Source organism: Staurois parvus, unplaced genomic scaffold, assembly GCF_062004578.1.
Source record: "Staurois parvus isolate SC_StPar_1 unplaced genomic scaffold, SC_StPar_1.0 ptg000207l, whole genome shotgun sequence".
Classification (NCBI taxonomy): domain Eukaryota; kingdom Metazoa; phylum Chordata; class Amphibia; order Anura; family Ranidae; genus Staurois; species Staurois parvus.
The window spans coordinates 8,785,477-8,806,264 of record NW_028318003.1 but is presented as its reverse complement, the minus strand read 5'-3'; positions in this window follow the sequence as shown (position 1 = coordinate 8,806,264).

Sequence of the window (20,788 nt, the reverse complement as noted above, 5' to 3'; positions counted from 1 at the left end):
TAGAATGCTCCTTCCCCTTCTGGCCCAGGAGGTGTAGGTCTACTCACTCAGTCCTCTCTCTGTGAGTTGATGGGTCGGTGGCTGCTCTCAAGCCTTCTGCTAGGCAGCGTCTACCCTGCTGCGCAGATGGTCCTCACTCTGGGGGTGATGAGGTCCTGAGCTTTCCTCTTTTCCAGCACTTCTGCCTGTACGTGAGCCCTTTCCCATCTGGGCCTGCTCCCTTCCAGGCTCCTGCTCTCTAGCCTCTTATTTCATCTTGCACCTGAATTCTCCTGCTGCTGAGAGGGCCTCCTGCTTGGGGATTGACCAAGGTCCCCTAAGCATTCAGGCCATCCCCCACCCACTGCTTCTAGAATCTTCTCCAAGATCTCTAGGGCAGGGGTAGGTGTCAAGGAACTGACCTACAGAGCCTCCCAGCCCTGACCTGAAATAACCCTCTGTCTCATACCAGCTGACTGACTAATTAAAAAATCTACCTCTCCCTAGCTACCTAGGAGGGTGCTACATATATATGTAGTGCTACCCCCTAGAGGGCAGCAGAATTTTTTGGGTCCTCCTATTCCTGCACAGCCAGGCAACATGCATTCTTAACTTACATCCACAGTCAATGACCAGTCCATTGTTTTATTGAGGGGAAATGAACTTGGATGGGGATAAGGGAATATGGGATACCCAACTTGATTTGGAAGAACAATCTGAGGATAAACTCCCTTCTCTATGTACACAAAAATGCAGATCCTGGACTGTACTCCCCCTGGAATAACATCAGTCTCTAAAAAATCAATAGTAAAGGTTCTTCTTTCAGGAGCTCTGTCCCTTGGGTGAAACTCACAAAGTCCCAATACTTTGCAGAAAATACCAGCCCACCTGGCTGCCTTGTAAAGTGTCCCAGAGCAAGGGATTTAGATTAGCTGTGACACTGTCCCAATGAAAGCATGCTGGATATTGCATCTAGCAGCCTTCTCCCTTGTAGACCCTGGGGGTTTAGAGGTACTCACATTGTCCCTTGTATCGTGCTGCTTTGGATAAGACTGCTGTTCAGGACTTGATGGGGTGTTTTTTTAATCAGACTGTAAGGTAGTGAATATCCCTCTCTCCAGCTTCTTCTCCTTCCTTCTTCAGCTCCAGGGTCCTCTCCCAGGCCTCATGACCTTGGCACTCCATCTTCCACCTGACCACAGACCATACTACTCACTGGCCAGGCTCTTCTATATTTATGGGCACCATACCAGGCCTTATGCCTGGGGACTGGTCAAACTCCCATAAATATTCAAATCTCTGACTTTGTACCTCTGCCCACTAGCTTCTAGAGTTTTCCATGGACCTCCAGAACCAGGGGGCGATAGAGTCCTGATCTTTGGAGCCTTCCAGCCTGACCTTACGCTGAACCCACAACAATCACCCAGTCTCACATGACTACTGTGAGTTAGCAAAAATTTACCTCTTCTAATTGTACACTAGGGAGTGCTACATATACATTTTCCAATTTGCATTAGAACAGTTCCTAAAATTCTAAAATGGGACTATGGGAAAATAAAAATGGAATTTCTTACCCTTATGGGACATTATTGGACACAGGAACAGTATTCAGGTACATTGGATTATGCCTCTACCTTCAAGAGATTGAACACTTGCAAAGCAAAGCTGTATGGAAAACCCTTTCCAAACATGTCTCAGCTTTTTGCTAGCATCCTTAAAATAACAGACTTCTTCTCTCCTTTCTGGGAGAAACAAAACCATTTTACTTTTCATCAATTATTTTTCCTTAAACAAGTTTCTTCAGTTGCTGTATAGCCAATAGGGATTATTTCTGCGGCTTTCAGGTTGGTTGACTCCACAGCTTTGACTTTGAGAGTCGTTTCCAGACCCTGCTGTGAAGAAGATGCAGGGTCGGCCTATATTGTTCTTCGGCACTGGAATTTGCATGAGGCGCTCACCTAGGCACACAGTGCAGCTTAATGAGTTAGTTGTAGGTAACAGGGCCATGGTCAAATTGTCTGGTGAAATCTTGTCTATGAGCACTAGGGAGTATGCCCACTAAAGACTGCCCCCCGTGGGACCATCTCTGCAATGAAGTGTTTTGACCTTTTATTGTGTGGTCTTTACTGCTCCATGTACTCTCTAAAGGGGTTAACTTGGGAGTGCTGGTTATGACATTAGGTTGCATGTTGGCAGTGGGAAAAGGAACAATGCCGCTCTGCCTGGTGTACCATTATTCTGGTCTTTCTCCTGTGTGCTAAACTGAGTCTGCTAAAGCCTCCTAATTTCAGTCAACACGCCTTTTTCCAAAGTTTGCACACACATCTCATTACTCCCTACCTTCCCTCCTCAGTCGTACTCTCACGTATCCACCAGGCAAATCTTCGACCCCCTGCTGACTAGAGTAACAGCATCACAGATGGCATAGTTGGCCTGAAATCTTCCTGCTCTCACAGGTGTTTCTAGGTGACCATTTGGGAAATCCTTCACTTACACACAGTGGCATGACAGATCATAAGCAGAATGATGCTGGTTCTGTAGGCCTTGCAGGCTTACAATCTACAGACAGTTCAGGGGTACCTTACAGTATGGCTTCTGAAGGCCTTGCCATTGATGGTCTGCATAACTATCCCTGCCTGAGTCTCAGTACTCATCAATGTTATCTTGAACCCTTTTGGGGATTTTTCCCTCCTCAGTATTGTCCAAGGGGGAGTTCTATTCTACAAAATTAGCATTTTTGAGGAAGTTTTCAGCCATGTTAGCTGACAATGAAGCTGGGGACACAATTGAATGTCCAGATCCTCCCCTTCCTTCTTTCCTTATAATTGCAGCTGCCTTGCACAGTCAGATTAGGACGTTGAAGACAGTACCATATTTGTGTTTGATGCCTTGGTAAATGACCAGTCTCTGTTCACAGACATTACTCCAATAGTTTAAAATTTTCAACATGTCTAAACATACCTAAATTGGACCTGTTTTTATCAGATCCTCCTAATGTAGCTTTTCAACCAGGGTGCCAAGGCCCTGGGGTGCCTTGAGGTTTCTTCAGGGATGCCTTGGCAAAATGTCTAAAAATTGCCCAAAATTTGTATACAAGCCAGCGGGTGGAATAAGCCTGCCTTTCAGTTACACAAAGCCATAGGTCTTCATTGTGCGCCATTACGACCTTTAGCCGCCATAGTCCTGACAAACAATGGCATCATCAGTTGATAAGGACAATGTCAGCTGCCTGCACAACATCCTATTTTGACCCTCCCCTTCCCCTCTCCATCAGTGTTGGGTCACATTAGCTCAGTGATGGGGAAACACTGGAATACTACTCAATACAAGTGTGAAAAAGTGTATTTCCTTTGGAAGAATAAATCACCTCTAATGTAGGGAGTCCTACATGTGTGGATGTTGCTGTGTTATATAAAACTATTAGAATAGTTTTTCACATTTTAGAATGGGATGCCCTTTTAAAATTATGGACAGTCTAGAATTTTAGAATGGGGTGCCTCAAGATTGTCCATAATTTTAAAGGGTGCCTTGATTGAAAAAAGGTTGAGAAACACTGTCCTAACGTGACTAGCTTGGGTTCTCTGCAGAGTTCTCAACCCATTAAGACTTTCCAGTACATTCCAGATTGCATTTTACATATATGATGCTTAGCCCAAGCCAGAGAAGATATTGCTACTCTTACATGCTTAGCCTAGGGAGGAAGGGTTTCTAAAGATGTCATCTATCTCTCTTTTTGTCCCTACCATTTCCTGACCTAATAGGACTCTTACGGTGTTTGATATGGACACCCGTCTGTTAAAAGACTCCATGGACAAAGGACTTGAAGCCTTTTCTATAACCTTATGTTTCTCACTGTCATGTGATCTCCTACTGCAAATAAGTCTTTCTGCAGAACCTATACTATCCATACATGTCAGGGCAGGAGCGATGGAATGGGCAGGCAGGCCTATGGTAAGGTCACGCAGCGACTGACGACAGCCACTCCCCACAGACCAGAGTCCATCAGGGCGCGGAGTCTAAGCCCCAGGCTACCCTTCACCAGGGCCCCTGATGGTGGGGATGGACTTGACGCAGCCTGAGACCAGGTCGCGGCCCCCGTGTAACCCCAGCTGCGGTAATGACTGCCGCCAATGGCGTACAGCTGGTGGGAGCTAGATGGGAAAACGTGTAGCGTGGTCAGACAGGCCAGGTCTATAACAACGGAGCAGACAGTACAAGACGGTAGGCAAAGAATACTCAGGTCACGGGCCGGGTTCAGCAACGGTAGGTCAGGTAAAGGGTTAAAGCAGAGAATAGTCTTGTCCAAGCCGAGTCGGTTACCAGGAGAGCAATGAGAATAGAACAAGAGCTTGCTGCAAGGGAACATACAGGACACGAATGCAAAGAGCAACTGCAGACAACAGGCTTAAATGTGATCAACCACACCCCTCTGGGGGAGGGACCGCAGAGGCCTGAAAGCAAAAAAGGCTCCCACCATGCTTTGCAGAAACCTAAGATGGATGCCAGCACATGGAGCAGCACAACCTCTGAGGAAAGGTAGGACCTTAACAATATCAAGGTTAAGTCGTGGAATCCTGGATTTCTTCTGCCGGATCCTTCTGTCCAGGGGCGGACTGACAACTCATGGGGCCCCCTGGGTTATAAAACATTTAGTTACAGCAATATAAAAAACCTTGAAAAACTACATTTACAAAGCAGGCCATTTACAAGGACAGTCATTTATACAACTTTAGTATTTGGGTTTTCATACACTTTAAAGTGGAACTTTAGTGTACATTTTAACATTTGCAAGATGGAAAGTTTTTCTTAATTGCAGCAAAGACATACTACAGTATATCTCCTCACAAATTTCTTGAACTGTGCACTGAGCTGCATTTACGTAGCTCAGTGTACAAAACCAGAAACTGCTGGGATTATTGAATTTCCATGCGCATGTGCAGGAGTTACATCATACAGACTAGTCAAGATGGCCAAAGATTCTGAACCCTGGAGAGATGTTGGTTCTGGCAAGAGAGGGAAGGTGAGTATAGCTTAATGTAGTTTTAAGCTTGGTGTTGTATTGGGACATAATAAACATATATTTATCAAGGATCAAGGATCCTTTACCCTTGATCCCTTTATGAAAAAGTCCAGGAAGTGATGAAACACATCAGGACACGTGACGGCTGACGCATCAACATTTACCGGTAGTACGATCACGGCCATCTTTGTTTAGGGAACATGCTGTTTTTGCCAGAATAAGACCACATTGGACTACTTCTGATGCTTGAAGCGGTTTTTAGCAGTTTTCATGTAAGTGATTGAATAAATATGTTACATTTGATTACATATAAGTTTCTAAATATCTGATTTGCCTGATGAGGACCATGGGAACACGATAACAGGACTATTAAGAAGCCTGGAGGTGTCAGCATCTACTGTGTGGGAAAAGATTGATAATACCTACATAGGGTTCACGAATGTTGGGATACAACACATTGGACTACCATATACAGCGTGACACAATGTGATTTGGAGGTGGAAAAGAAAGTGTTTGGACATTTTGAGATTTCAGAGACATTTATGGGACTTCATGTGAATTAATATTTATTTATTCGATGTATAGATGATAGGATTGGGTTAGATTATAGTTGAGAGAAGAGTTCACACATTGTTTTACTTTCAAGGGTGAAAGGTTTTTTCTTTTCTTTTGGGATAGAAGTTTTACTGTTCTAGTTGGGAGTGTGTACAGCTATTGGTTATGCACAGGTGATCAAATACCACAGAAAAAAAGGATATAAATTAAATTTGGGTACAGCATTACATGACCGCGCAATTGTCAGTTAAAGTAACACAGCGCCGTATCGCAAAAAACGGCCTGGTCAGGATGGGGGGGGGGTGTTAAATCCTCTGGAGGGCAAGTGGGTAAATAAAGTTCCATTACTTAGTTTCCCCAAGATGAAAGACTGACTAGTAAATTCATGTCCTTTTTGCAAAAGTTTAAAAGTAAAACATTCATTTTATAATTGTGATAACAGTTTGATTTTATTTTTGGCCAGCAACCAAAAGTCAGTCTTTATTCCTTCAGTTGGTTTCCCTCATCAGTATCTAATAAGTAACTCTTACAGCAGAGCTGTACCCCATGTGAGCAGAATAAGTGACACAATATTTGTAATTGCTCACAAACACTTGACAAAAGCAGTCAAAAACCAGTTCAAAGTAGCTGTGAATTAGTCTTGAATGCCAAGTGGCTTATACCAATTGAATTAATTGCTGGGGCTCCTGTGTTCTAATGCTGAGTTCTGTCCTGTAAATGACCTTTCCTACTGATGTGTGTAACCTGAATTCTTTTACTTTTGACAAGGTGAATGTTTTCCATACAACTTGTACATTTTAGGCTCCATGTACACTAGCTTATTTTTAAGCTCATATCAGCTACTTCTGAGCTTTTTTTCTGCCACTAGAAGGAAATATTTTTATCCCATGTGTCCATGCACACTATTGTAGGCTAGAAGTGTTTTTCAAGCTTTAGCTTCTAGGACCAGAAAAAAAACGGGTTTATTTGCATTTTTGGGGTTGATTTGCTGGCAGAAAAAACACTGAAAGCTCCTAAACACTCCTAAACTCTCCCAAACATTCCTAAACAGAAACTCCACCATACTAAATAGATTAATAAATGGCGTGGGGTCCCCCCCCCCAAAATCCATACCAGACTATTAGGTCCGCTATGGATTTTGAGGGGAATTCCACACCAAAATTAGTTTAAAAAATGGCATGGGGGGGGGGTCACCCCCAAAATCCATACCAAACCCTTATTTCAGCATGCAGCCTGGCAGGACAGAAAAGGAAGGGGTGAGCAAGTGCCCCCCCCCCCCATAAACTATACCAGGCCACATGCCCTCAACATGAGGTGGGTGTGCTTTGAGATGGGGCATCCTGTTGATGGGGACAAGTGCCTTTTCCCCACAACCCTGGGTGATAGTTGTGGGGATCTGTGAGCAGGAGGCTTATCAGAATCTGGAAGCCTCCTTTAACAAGGAGCGCTCCTACAAACTTTTTTGCAAACACTCCTAAACACTGCAAAAACTGGTTGTTTTTTTTTTTTGTGGTTTTCGAGCTGCTAGTGCGCATGGAGCTTTATTGTATCAAAGATCTTTTTATTACCAACTAAAAGTTATCATGGAATTTACATTTTGTAAAATCTCTATTTTTATTTATACATAAACTTCCATTTTACACTTAAAGTGGTTGTAAAGGCTGTTTTTTTTTTAAATAACATGTTATACATATCTGCTTTTCTGGAGTCCCCTGTTGGCACTGTCCCCTCCTCTTATCCGAGTGCCAGTCTTATCCCCTACTGTAACCTATCAACTTTCAGCTGAAAGACTATATTTTGAGGGATGGAACACCCTGAGACTTTAGGTAACATAAAATTGAAAGTCGGTTTAATACTTTTTTTGGGGAAGATTATTGATAAGTGACAATGTAGAAAACTTCAGTATGGAGCTTCTGGAGGCCAGATCAATAATATAGTTGAAATTTAAAATTACCAATCTTTCTCTAGCAACAGGTATAACAGTAAGCAAAGGTTGTGGAGCAGCCAGAGGTATGGAAGGTGTTACCTTATTTAAAGTGGACTGGTATGCAAAAAGTAAGTATTTTCTATCTTTAAGGGCACATCTAGATCTGGTAAATGGTAACTAGTCCCTTGACCTCTGCCTGTTATTTTTGGGCACAGTTTCCACAGGTCAAGTACTCTTTAAAATGTTGCTTGAATTGATGGGTGGTCTGAATGAAATGAAAAGACTATCAAAGCAAACACTATTAATGGAGCTTTCAGGTAAGTGCTGGGCATAGCATACATTCCTGTGTTAGAGCAGAACTTATCAAGACTGGATGCAATCCACGTACCCACTCCTAGGATCTGCATTTAGACAAAGTCAATATATATTGGGAAATATCACCAAAATATTTGACTGGGCAAAGATGACACCAGGGTAAGCTGAATCTGATCATTATGTCTGCCAATATGTGTGTGGGCTGTACCCCCATCCTCTCCCAAATGTATTCATTTAATAATTAGATCTTATCTCCAAATTTCTCTACAACTTTATATAAGTTTGTTAGATTGTATGAACAGTTTACATGTATATCCAGCTTTATACCATGTTCCCTTAGACTTCACCAAAGTTAAGCTCAAATCCAAATCTAAATTCAAAGTAATTTAAAATTCCCCTTGCTCACCTGTCTAAAGTGTTGTGGACAACATCAGTACAAGCACCAGTCACCCTCCTGTGCCATTACATATACATTTAATAACAAGCATATACAGTACCAATCAATGTGATGACCTGATTAAGACCCTCAATTAGTTCACTGTGAGTCCAGTCACCAGCACAATGCACTAGTAAGAGTCTTCAAACACCGTTCTATTACATTAGTTTGGTCTCATCCCTTGGCACCATTTATACATGTTGTATGACATCCAGGCGGTGCAGCAGAACCCAAGCATAATGTGAGAAAAGGAAATCTGGAATGCATGTTGGCTGCTGGTATACTTGCCTTAGTGCCCCAAATGGTCCTCCTCCCCTGCCTTCTGTCACATGATTATAATCCATGAATAGGTCTCTGTGTGTGGCTACTGTTTTCTGCAAAAAGAAAGTGGCTTTGCTGTGCAAACAAGTAGAAAATTAGCTTAGCAGACTCCTAAATCTTTATTGTACTAGTAGTCACTCATTCACCTGTATTATATCAGCAGTCATTCATCCTCCTTTGATGATACTGTGTCAGTGGTCAGTCATCCTCTTATAGTGTGTAGCAGTCACTTATTCTCCTGTAATGTATCTGTGGTCACTCAATTGTTTCTAATAGATCTGTGGTCACTCATTTTCCAGTAACCTATTTGTGTTGACAAATTCAATGGTGACATTTCTATGGTCTCTAACTATCCTGTCACTTAATGTTGTGTAATGTATTCATGGTCACTCTTACAATGGAACAAAGGTTACTCAGTCTTTTGCTACATAGCAACAGTCCATTACAGCCTCCTATACCCTATCATTGATTTGTGTACAGTAGCAGTAGGTATGCAGGGCTCCATTCATGAAGCAGTATCTACCACTTCAAAGCAATTCTAAAGGTTCTTTTTTTTTGGGGGGGGGGGAATAACAAACATGTCTATACTTACCTGCTGTGTGCAGTGGGTTTGCACAGAGCAGCCCGGATCCTCCTCTTCTTGGGTCCCCCCCGCAGGCTCTCCTGGCCCCTCGCTCCTGTAGGGTGCCCCCTCAGCAAGCAGCTATCCATTTACACAGGCTGTCATTCACATCACTGGATCGCTATGAGACTCAGGTAAGTATTGAGGGGGCTGGGGGCACTGCTGCACACTTATGCAGAATGCACAGAATGCATGCAGGTAAAAAACCTTGAGCCTTTACAACCACTTTAAGGAATGCGGTAAAATACCACTTCGCGTTTTTCAAAAAGTTGTTTGGCATTCACAAAAAAGGCTTTTAAATTACTGCATACTTTATGATTATTATTATTATACGGTATGTATATAGCGCCAATATGAGGGCAGACAGTACAGTTATAATACAATTTAATACAGGAGGCATCAGAGGGCCCTGCTCGCTACAGCTTACAATCTAGGAGGGAGGATCAAGTGATACAAAATGTACTAGGTGTGAGGGATGAGCTGATAGGGAAAATAAATGTACAGTTGTTAGGTAGGGGCAAAATAGGCTTCTCTGAAGAGAAGGGTTTTCAGGGATCATCTAAAAGCAAACAGAGTAGGATATAGTCAGACAGATTGGGGTAGTGAGTTCCATTGGATGGAAGAGGCTCAGGAAAAGTCCTGAAGGTGAGCATAGGAGGAATGTTACCAGGGATCTAGAGAGAAGGAGGTCTTGGGAGGTACGAAGAGAACGATTGGGTTGGTATTTTGAGACTAGGTTAGTGATGTAGCTGGGATAGAGTTGTGGATGGCTTTATAAGTTGTTGTTAGTATTTTGAATTTAATTAGTTGGGGGAGTGGGATCCAGTGGAGGGATTGACAGAGAGGAGTAGCAGATACTGAACAATTGGTTAGGTGGATGAGCCTGGCAGCAGCATTCATGATGAACTGAATGGGGGATAGCCTATGTAAAGGAAATCCAGTGAGGAGGGAGTTGCTGTAGTCAAGGCGAGAGATGATCATGGAGTGAACTAGGAGATTTGTGGTGTCATTGGTTAGGAAGGAGCATATTTTTAAGATGTTGAGGAGATTGAGGTGGAAAGATTTGGACAGTGATGGGATGTGGGGCCAAAAGGATAGCTCAGGCCCCAACAGAGAAAGGGGGATTAGAGGAGGAAGTAGAATTGTAAGTATCACTAAAGGTGCGGTTGGATAAGTAGGATGAGAACCAGCAAAGAGTACAGTCACGGAGACCAAAGACGTGACGTTTTTTGAGGAGGAGGGAGTGGTCTACCATGTCAAAGGCAGCACAGAGGTCCAGGATTAGGAGTACAGAATAGTGTCTATTGGATGTAGCCATTAGCAGTCGAGTTTTTAGGAGAGCAGTTGATGTGGTGTGTTGAGGCAAAATCCAGACTGAAGGGGATCAAGAAGATTATTCTCAGGGAGGTGGTTGCTCAGTCGGTTGTAGACTAGACATTCAAGGAGTTTTAATAAAAAGGGGAGCAAGGAGATGGGGCGTTGGTTGTTAAGATTGGTCCAATGAGGGCTTTTTAAGTATGCGGATGAACAGTGCATGTTTTAGAGAGTTGGGGAAGATGTCAGAAGCGAGGGAGAGATTGAATATGTGAGTTAGAGAGAGTAGGACAGAACCAGAGGATGGCCATCACATTTGCAAGGGAATAAGGTCCAGGGAACAGCTGGTTAGGTGGACATTAAAAAAAGTTTAGCAACCTCGTCTATAGTGGTGAGGTTGAATGAGGGAAGTAATGATTGTACCTGTGGACATGGAGTGTTAAGTGGAGATGGTATCTGTACAGCGGAGATCTCCTCACTAATTGTATCAATCTTATTTTTTAAGTAATTGGCCATCTACTGGACAGTGAATGAGTTAGTGGGTGGAGGTAGTGGAGGACACAGTAGAGAGTTAAAGGTAGAGAAGAGCTGACAGGGATGGAATGATATGTTGTTAATGAAAGTGATAAATTAAGTCTGTTTGTTAGTGAGGAGGCAGGAATTGTATTTTTGAAGGGCAGATTTATATTGGTTGAACTCTTTCTTAGACTTAGCCTTATGCCACAGGCGCTCAAGAGCATGGCTACATTTTATAAGACTTCTGTTTGCCAAGGTTGTAGGTGTTGGGGCCTGATTCTGACTGGAGTGAGAGAGGCCAGTGTGTCCAGGGAGGATGACAGTGGAGTGTTGTAGACTAAAGTGGCTAGGTTGGGACAGGACAGGGATGAGATTTTGTCATAGAGGTAGTCAGTAGCAGAGCAGAGAAGAGAAGGGTTGAGGTGGTGAAGGTTTCTACGGATAATTGTTAGGCAGCTGGAGGGAGAGGAGGCGGAAGAGAGGGAGAAAGTTAAACTAATAAGGCAGTAGTCAGAGAGAGGGAAAGGATTGTTGGAGAGGTTGCACGGAGTGCATAGGTAGTAGAAAACAAGGTCAAGGGTGTTGCCATCAGAGTGTGTAGAAGCTTGTATCCATTGCTTCAGGTCAAAGGAGGTGGTTAGACTGAGAAGATTAGAAGTGGCAAGAGTGTTAGTATTAACACCGTGAATGATTGTGGGGATTTCAGAAGAGAGAAAGTAGGGTGGTAAAGCAGAGAAGTCATCAAAAAAGGCTGATACCGCTCCAGGGGGCCAGTAGATCACAGCTATCTTTAGAGAAACTGGAGAGGAAAGACAAATGCAATGTGTCTCAAATGAGGACAGTGACAGAGAGGGAGGTGGGTAAAGTCCCTAAAAGATGCTATATGAGGCTAGGAGGATACCCACTCCCCTTCCCTTCCATCCACTGGGTCTGGGGGGATTGAGTCCAGAGAAGGCCACTATGGGAGAAGGCAGCAGGAGAAGCAGTGTTGGATTCATGAAGCCAGGTTTCAGTAATGGCAAGTAGATTAAATGTGTTCGCGATAAAGAGGTTGTAGAGGGAGATGAGTTTGTTACATATAGAGTGGGCATTTCAAAGGTGCAAGAGAAGGGGAGTCTGGTCTTGGCAAGAAGAGGAATGGAAACTAAATTGTGCTAATTGCAGCTGCTGCCAGAGGGTGGAAGGTGATGGGTGTGTTGAATACAGTTAAATGATGGAGGCCCAGAGTTTGGGGATATATCTCCAGAGGTTAGGAGAAGCAGAAGGGTGAGGGAAGTAATATGGGAGTGGGATTTATATGAAGGGGACAGACATGAGGGTGACATATACATATGCTGTGGGGCAGAGAAGAGGGATGAAGGAAAGAGAGTTTAAGGAGAAAGGACACAACTGTCAGAAGGAGTGGTAGAGAGCACATGTTACAGTGTAGAAGGAGAGCTGAAAGGGTAAACAAGGTCACGGCGGTCTGTTTGGTGTTTTTCAAAGTATTTTCCTGTGTACTTACGCTTTGTGCAACTGCTGAACTGCAGAGCTTGAAGTGTTCCCGCTTAAAGAAATAACCCCCACTTCTAGAAAGAACCCCAGCGGCAAATGTGTTTCCCTCATAAAGGTGGTCTAGTTTTATACTGTTAGGGGTGGGGGTGGTTGCTTGCCAATTAACTAATCAGGAATTAATAAAGGATGCCTGGCTAGCAGAACATAATTTTCACTTCAGAACCAGACTTGCAAGAGGGCAGAGTTGTAAAGATAAGAACAGGTCATAATTTAGGTAAGCCACTAAAGGAGAAAATAAACATCACAATGTGGACAGGGCTACAGGTGGTTAAGTAGCAGGAACATACCAGAGAACACACAAAATCAAGGAAAGCAATCAGTTTTCAGTTTTTTATTTATGAGTGGATGTGAAGCAGAAGGAACATACCTGTGGAGGGACAGAGAAGAAATCTCCAGATGAGACATTCAGGTGATGCAGAGCCTGAAGTGTTCCCACTTAAATAAATAACCCCACTTCTAGAACAAACTCCACCAGCAAATGTGCCCCCTGGCAAATACGCATATGGTATTATTCTGAAATAAGTGGTATTTATCTCATGAAACCATGCAGTATTTTATCTCATGAGAAATCCAGATGGATGGATACAGTGGAGAACAATTAGAACCCCTGTCAGTTTGTATTGCTAATAAAGAGGTAAAATGGTTTAAACTGTAGAAAAATGTCAATTCACTAAGTCAGTGCGGTCCCTGCAGCAGATGCATTAAGGTGATACTAAAGGCTTAAATTTGTTTTTCTAAAAATAACAAACATGTTATACTTACCTGCAGTGTGCAGTAGTTTTGCACAGACCAGCTTGAATCCTCCTCTTCTCGTATCCCCTGCAGGCTCTCCTGGCCTCTCCCTCCTGTTGGGTGCCCCCATGGCAAGCATCTTACTATGGGGGCAACCGCCGCTCCGTGTATCCATTCACACTCAGAGCCACAGCTCGGGCCGCCCCCTCTCTCTTCTCATTCGCTCACTGGCTGTGATTGACAGCAGCGCAGGGGCGGACTGACCATTTGGAAACCCGGGCACTGCCCGAGGGCCGGGGTCAGTAGGGGGCCCTATGAGATGCCCCTGGTACCTTTTTCATAGGCTTTTTTGAGTTTGGGCAAGGACACAGGGGCCCCATGATCCCCTATTGCCCGGGGGCCCCATGAGTTGTCAGTCCGCCCCTGCAGCAGCGTGAGCCAATGCTGTCTCAGCCAATGAGGAGAGGGAGTCCTGGGACAGCCAAGACTCCAGTGCCCATCGCTGGATCAGGAGGGGGCTTAAGTGAGTATTAGGGGGGCTGGCGGAGATGCTACACAAAGAAGGTTTTTTACCTTCATATATAGAATGCATGAAGGTAAAAAACCTTGAGCCTTTACAACCACTTGAATACAAAAGAAAAAAAAGTGATTCGAATAGCTGCTTTCACGGGACACACGTGTATCAAAAACAACTACGTTAAATTAATTAAACATAAAATATATTTTATAAAAATTAAATGTTATATTTTGAATGAAATAGTTTTAAAAAAATCACACACATATATAAATACTCTATTTCTACAATGTTGTCTTTTTTATTGGTGGAAGAAGGGTATTCAGGGCCAGTGCTTCCACTAGGAAAACTAGGCAGCCGCCTAGGGCGCACTGCCACCTAGGGGCTGACACTTTCTCTGTGTGGGACGCCGCCACATCATGAATGATTCTTCAGCTGAGGAAAGGGGCAGGCAGAGGGGAGGAAGAAAGAACAGAGGAGCCAGTGTCTGGAGCCAGTGTAGCAACTTTTTCCAATGTTCCTCTCAGACTCAGTCCCTTACTGCAAGCCAGATTGCGGCTGCTGATCTCTGTGGAGTTCCAGCCCTTCTCTTAATCTGATGTCTCATGTCTGTGGGAGTGTGACCCGGCCAGCCATCCATCACATGTGCAATGTGTCAGTGAGTGATGACATCATCATGATCCCACAGCCTGCTCTTCTAGTGCCTGCTGGGTCTGCTGATCTGTGTCAGTGTTGGTGGTGGTGTATTGTGTCAGATCTGCCACTGTGTGGGATCGCTCAGTTCATCTGCCTGCTGTCACAGCATTTTATCTCCCCCCATTGCCTGGGGAATTGCAGCCTGGGATCTGTCAGAGTGTGGATCCAACATCCTCCACTCACTGCAACTGTCACCCTGCCACTGCCAGCCACAGATACAGTCCATCCATAACTTTGATTTTGTTTTTAATATTGGTGCTGGTGGCTTCTTATGGCACTTATTTTTGCAAATTAAAATAAATGTAGCAGCTCCATGTTTTGTTGATTTGATATTTTCTACTGATTTTAATTTTATTTATTAATTTTTGTGTGTGTTTGTGTGTGCGTGGGGGTGGGGGAGGAGGGCAAGTAGCTGGTCTTGCCTAGGGCGCAAAATAGTTTAGCACTGGCCTGAGGATATTTATATATGTGTGTGCGTTTTGATACTATTTTGATTCAATAGTTTGTCATTTATAAAGATATTTTGCATTTACTTAACCATTTGAATACCGGGCAATTTTACACCTTCCTGCCCAGGCCATTTTTCAGGTTTCAGCGCTCTCACACTTTGAATGACAATTGCGCGGTCATACAACATTGTACCCAAACTAAAATTTTATCATTTTCTTCACACAACTAGAGCTTTCTTTTGGTCGTATTTAATCACCACTGAGGTTTTTATTTTTTGCTAAATTATCGAAAAAAGACTGAAACTTTTGAAAAAAAAACAAGTTTTTCTTTGTTTCTCTTATAACAGTTTGCAAATAAATAATTGTTCTTCATAAATTTAGGCTGAGATGTATTCTACTACATGTCTTTGGTGAAAATAACCCAAATTAGGATGTATTTTTTAGTTTGTAGGAAAGTTATAGAGTTCACAAACTATGGTATAGATCTGAATATTGATCAATCCTGAAGTACTGACAGCCAATCTAATTTCTTGAGGTCCAAGAATGTCAGAACAGTACAGATATCCCCCAAATGACCCCTTTTTGCAGAGTAGACAGTCCGACGTATTTCATAAGAGGCATGGCGAGTTTTTTAAAGTTGTATTTTTTTTTGTCATAATTTTTCGGAAAATGAAAAAATGCAAAAAATTATTTTCACTATTTTTTTTTTACATACTGTCACCAGTGCAGTACAGCATCATCATATAACTGGCATGGCGGTGATCAGGGACACTGACTGGTGACAGTATGAAAAAAAAAAAAATATATATATTTTTTATTATTTTTAATTTTTTATTACATTTTTTTCCTTTTTTTTTAATTTTTTTTTCATATTTCACTATGTCCAAAGTAGTACAATATTACCATAGCAACATTGTACTACTTTGGGGAAGTGATCAGTATTTTTTTTTTTTTTTTACACAATTTGCTTATAGCAAAGAATTACTTTGCTATAAGCAAGCATTTACCTGAATGACATCGATTCATTCAGGGCTTTTTTTTTTTTTGTGCTTAGCCGTGATTTGGCCACAGCTAATCACATGACATGTGCATGTGATTAGCTGTGACCATTCACAGCTAGACAGTAGTATACAACGGATGGCATGAATGAAGCCATCCATTGTATACAACTGTCATGTGACCTGCTGTGATTGGTCACAGCATGTCACATGGTAACGGCACCGGGTGCCGGTACTCAGATCTGTCATCGGCCGTGTCCGAGGTACATGTGCGCATGTGCGGGAGGACGCCATTTGGCGTCCAACCCGGAAATGCAGTACATTTTGCCGACCGCCTTTTGGCTATTGGCCGGGCGTGTATTGGTTAAAGTATAACTAAAGGACAAACAATTTTTTTTTTAGTTTTGGAAAGGATTGAGAGATATTAGAACACCTATTTCTTATTGCTGTCTTTTTCCATTAGGAATAATCACCCTGTCTATTTGTCCTGTTTACTGTTATCTTTGAAAGTGAAATGAAATTAAAATCCCAAATTTTGGGTTGTCCCCAGAAAAGTAATAGAGGGGAAATTTTCCAATGGGGACACTAGTTCTGGTGACCTGGGGAATCCCTGAGCCTAAGGGATTCCCTTAATTGCATGAATTTCCTCTCACTTCTTGTTTGGCAATGGGACAGGAAGTGAAGGGAAATTTCCCCAGTGGGACAGATGGCACGAAAAAACCTGACAGGGGCAATAAACCTCCATTACGCTATCCAAAAGGAAAAATGTTTGCCATTAGTTATACTTTCAAGCAGCCTTTCTCAAACTTTTCAACACAGAGGAACCCTTGAAATAACTTTCCAGTCTCAAGGAACCCATGCAAAAAATTACAACTCATGATACATTAGTGTGATGGTCATTGGGAAGAATTACCCCCCTTATAGGTCGCAAAAAAAAAAATCACTTGCCAGAGAGAAGATATCTCTTAACCATTAGCCGCCCGGCCAATGGCCGTTTGGCGGCTTCAGATGTGCCTCTTCATTCCGGGTGCACGCCATTTGGCGTGCTCCCGCACATGCACCGTTTGCGGTAATGCAGAGCGGCGCAGCAGCGGGATCTGTCACGGGCCGTGCACCTCGGGCACGGCCGATGACAGATCCGAGTACCGACTCCCGTTGGTACCATGTGACCTGCTGTGACCAATCAAAGCAGGTCACATGACAGTTGTATACAATGGATGGCTTCATTCATGATGCCATCCATTGTATACTAGTGCCTAGCTGTGAATGGTCACAGCTAATCACATGCACATGTCATGTGATTAGCTGTGACCAAATCACAGCTAAGCACAAAAAAAAAAAAAAAAAAAAAAAAAGCTGAATGAATCGATTTCATTCAGGTAAATGCTTGCTTATAGCAAAGTAATTCTTTGCTATAAGCAAATTGTGTAAAAAAAAAAAAAAAAAAAAAAAATACTGATCACTTCCCCAAAGTAGTACAGTGTTACTATGGTAACATTGTACTACTTTGGTCATAGTAAAATATGAAAAAAAAAATCAAAAAAAAAAAATGTAATAAAAAATTAAATATAATAAAAAAATATATATATATATATATATATATATATTTTTTTTTTTTTTCATACTGTCACCAGTCAGTGTCCCTGTTAACCGCCATGCCAGTTATATGATGACGCTGTACTGCACTGGTGACAGTATGTAAAAAAAAAAATAGTGAAAATAATTTTTTTAATTTTTTCATTTTCCGAAAAATTATGACATAAAAATACAACTTCAAAAAACTCGCCATGCCTCTTATGAAGTACGTCGGACTGTCTACTCTGCAAAAAGGGGTCATTTGGGGGATATCTGTACTGTTCTGACATTCTTGGACCTCAAGAAATTAGATTGGCTGTCAGTACTTCAGGATTGATCAATATTCAGATCTATACCATAGTTTGTGAACTCTATAACTTTCCTACAAACTAAAAAATACATCCTAATTTGGGTTATTTTCACCAAAGACATGTAGTAGAATACATCTCGGCCTAAATTTATGAAGAACAATTATTTATTTGTAAACTTTTATAACAGAAACAAAGAAAAATTTGTTTTTTTTTCAAAATTTTTGGTCTTTTTTTGTTAATTTAGCAAAAAATAAAACCCCAGCGGTGATTAAATACCACCAAAAGAAAGCTCTAGTTGTGTGAAGAAAATGATAAAATTTTAGTTTGGGTACAGTGTTGTATGACCGCGCAATTGTCATTCAAATTGTGAGAGTGCTGAAACCTGAAAAATGGCCTGGGCAGGAAGGTGTAAAATTGCACGGTATTGAAATGGTTAAAATAATTGTGAAAAAGTAAAGTCTCTCCACTATACTGTATATATATATATATATGACATATATGTTCTAACAAGGGATTAGACCATTGTGATATACATGTACACTGTATTATGTTTGGAGTGATTGGGAGTTTTTTGGGGCAATTGATGTATATCCTTCTATATACACAAAAAAGGTCTCCAAAAATCTGGTGAAATGACAAAAGAAAATAGATTGATTTTACTAAATGTAACAGGGTGGATTTACTAAAGGCACATAGAATGAACACATAGAATGAACACTTTGCAGAGCTTAGTAAATGGGGGGTGCTCTGCTGACTTCCATTATTCAATCATCCTTGCCTGTGATGGGTATTCTTTGTAAAGTGAAGCTTAACCCCATTTATTAAGCTCTGGAGCAACTTCCAAAGTGCACAGTCTATTTGCTCTAAAGTAGAACTATAGGCCAAACATTTTTTTCATTTTGGATAGACTAAGGGAGGGTTATAACCCCTGTAAGGTTTTTTTATATTTTTTTTTACATCTGTGTCCCATTGGGGAGATTTCCTTTCACTTCCTGTCCCATAACCAAAACAAAAAGTGAGAGGAAATCCCTACAAGTTAAAAGAATTCCTTGGGGCCCCCCAGGTCACCAGGACCAGTGTCCCATTGGAAGATGTCCCCTCTATTACTGTTCTGGGGACAACCCATAATTTGGGATTTTCGTTTACTTTCAATGACAATGGTAAACAGGACGAATAGAAAGGGTGAATCTCCCTAACAAGGACACAAACAACAATAAAAACCCGGCAAGTGTTCTAATCCACCTCCATGCTATCCAAACCTAAACAAAAGGTTTTCCTTTACCTTACGTAAATCAACCCCAATGATTTTCATATTTCGGTTTCTAAGCATTACTGTCGAGAGAACTGATCCAAAAAAGGTTAGAGACTACTCAAAATTGGCTATTATATTTTTACATTTCTTAAATACCGCATGCCTGGACCACTACTTAATTACCGCATACATTTAGTTATTTACTTCCTTCTGTGAATTGACTTTAATCCCTTTTTATGTGGTATTTACCAATCGTTTTGAGTGTTTTGCATTAAATACTGCAAAGTGGCATAGTGAATTGACAATTTCAGGATCACATGCAATATTTATGGGAAAATCTGTCTACACACCTAAATACTGCATTCGGTCTGTTTTAGTGAATAGAGCCCTCGGCCTCCTATGATATGGTCGTGCTCCTTCACAATATTCAGTGATACTGCAGGATTCAGGCCTCAATAGCATAACAATAACCACATTCTGTACCAATGTGCTGGTAATTAAGTCTTCTGTAACATGCTAGTGATCACCTACAAACATGAATTTTCCTCCGTGATTATCTCCAACCTCTGAATTATGTACTACTAGACAGCCTTCTGGCATGAATGTTTACCAGCTTCTTATTATGACCCGATTTTTTTGTAGGTCATACATGATTCTTAGTTCCGCTCTCATTGCTTGCCCATGCAGTATCTTTACGCCTCTTCTTTCCTTCTGGGCATGAGATACACCCAGAACATATCTCCTGAATAGCAGTATTGCAGGCATAAATAAGTCACAGAAAGTGACATAGTTACATTTACAAACCGCTGTAAACAGAAAACAGAGTTCCATATTCCCAACATGTTTTACCTGTAATTACTTTCAAGGGCTTCTCAAATGAGGACCATTGTTTACTAATGACACCAATGTAAGAGGCAATATTTCCCCAATAGCACCTTTGTAAGATGCACTTTTTCGCACTAACACCAATGTCAGGGGCAGTATTTTCCTATTGACAATATTGTGAGGGGCATTATTTTCCCACTGACACCAATGTAAAGGGCATTGAGGCTGATGCAACTAGGAATGTTCACACATTAAATTCTATGAGGATTCACTTCAATTGTTCAAATATGAAAAGTAAAATCCTGTTTATTAATTTCATCTGCTAAGGACTGAATAATTTGAGTGAAAAAAAAACAGGCAGACTCGATGGACCACTCGGTCTTTTTCTGCCGTCACTTTTCTATGTTTCTATGAATAATCACACAATTTATTGTGTGAACGTTCTCACCCTCTTTAGGAAATTAGCTTTGTTATATTCCCATTGGCAAAAATGTGAGCGGCTTTATTTTTCCACCGACATCAATTATTTTTATTATTACTATTATTATTATTCAATTTGCATAATCCTTTACAAAATAAAGGCAGACAGAGGGCTCTGTTCATTAGAGCTTACGATTTTAAAAAATGTAAGACGCATTATGTTCCCACTGACATCAATGTAAGATGCATTATTTCACTACTGACACCAAGATAAGATATGTTTTTTCCCCACTGACAACAATATAAGATGCATTCCTCCAATGGCTTCAGTGTAAGATGCATTATTTTGCCATTGACATCAATATAAGAGGCATTTTCCCACTGACACCGATGTAAAGGGCAATAATAACCCACTGACACCAATGTAAGCAGCCTTATTTTTACACTTACAGCAATA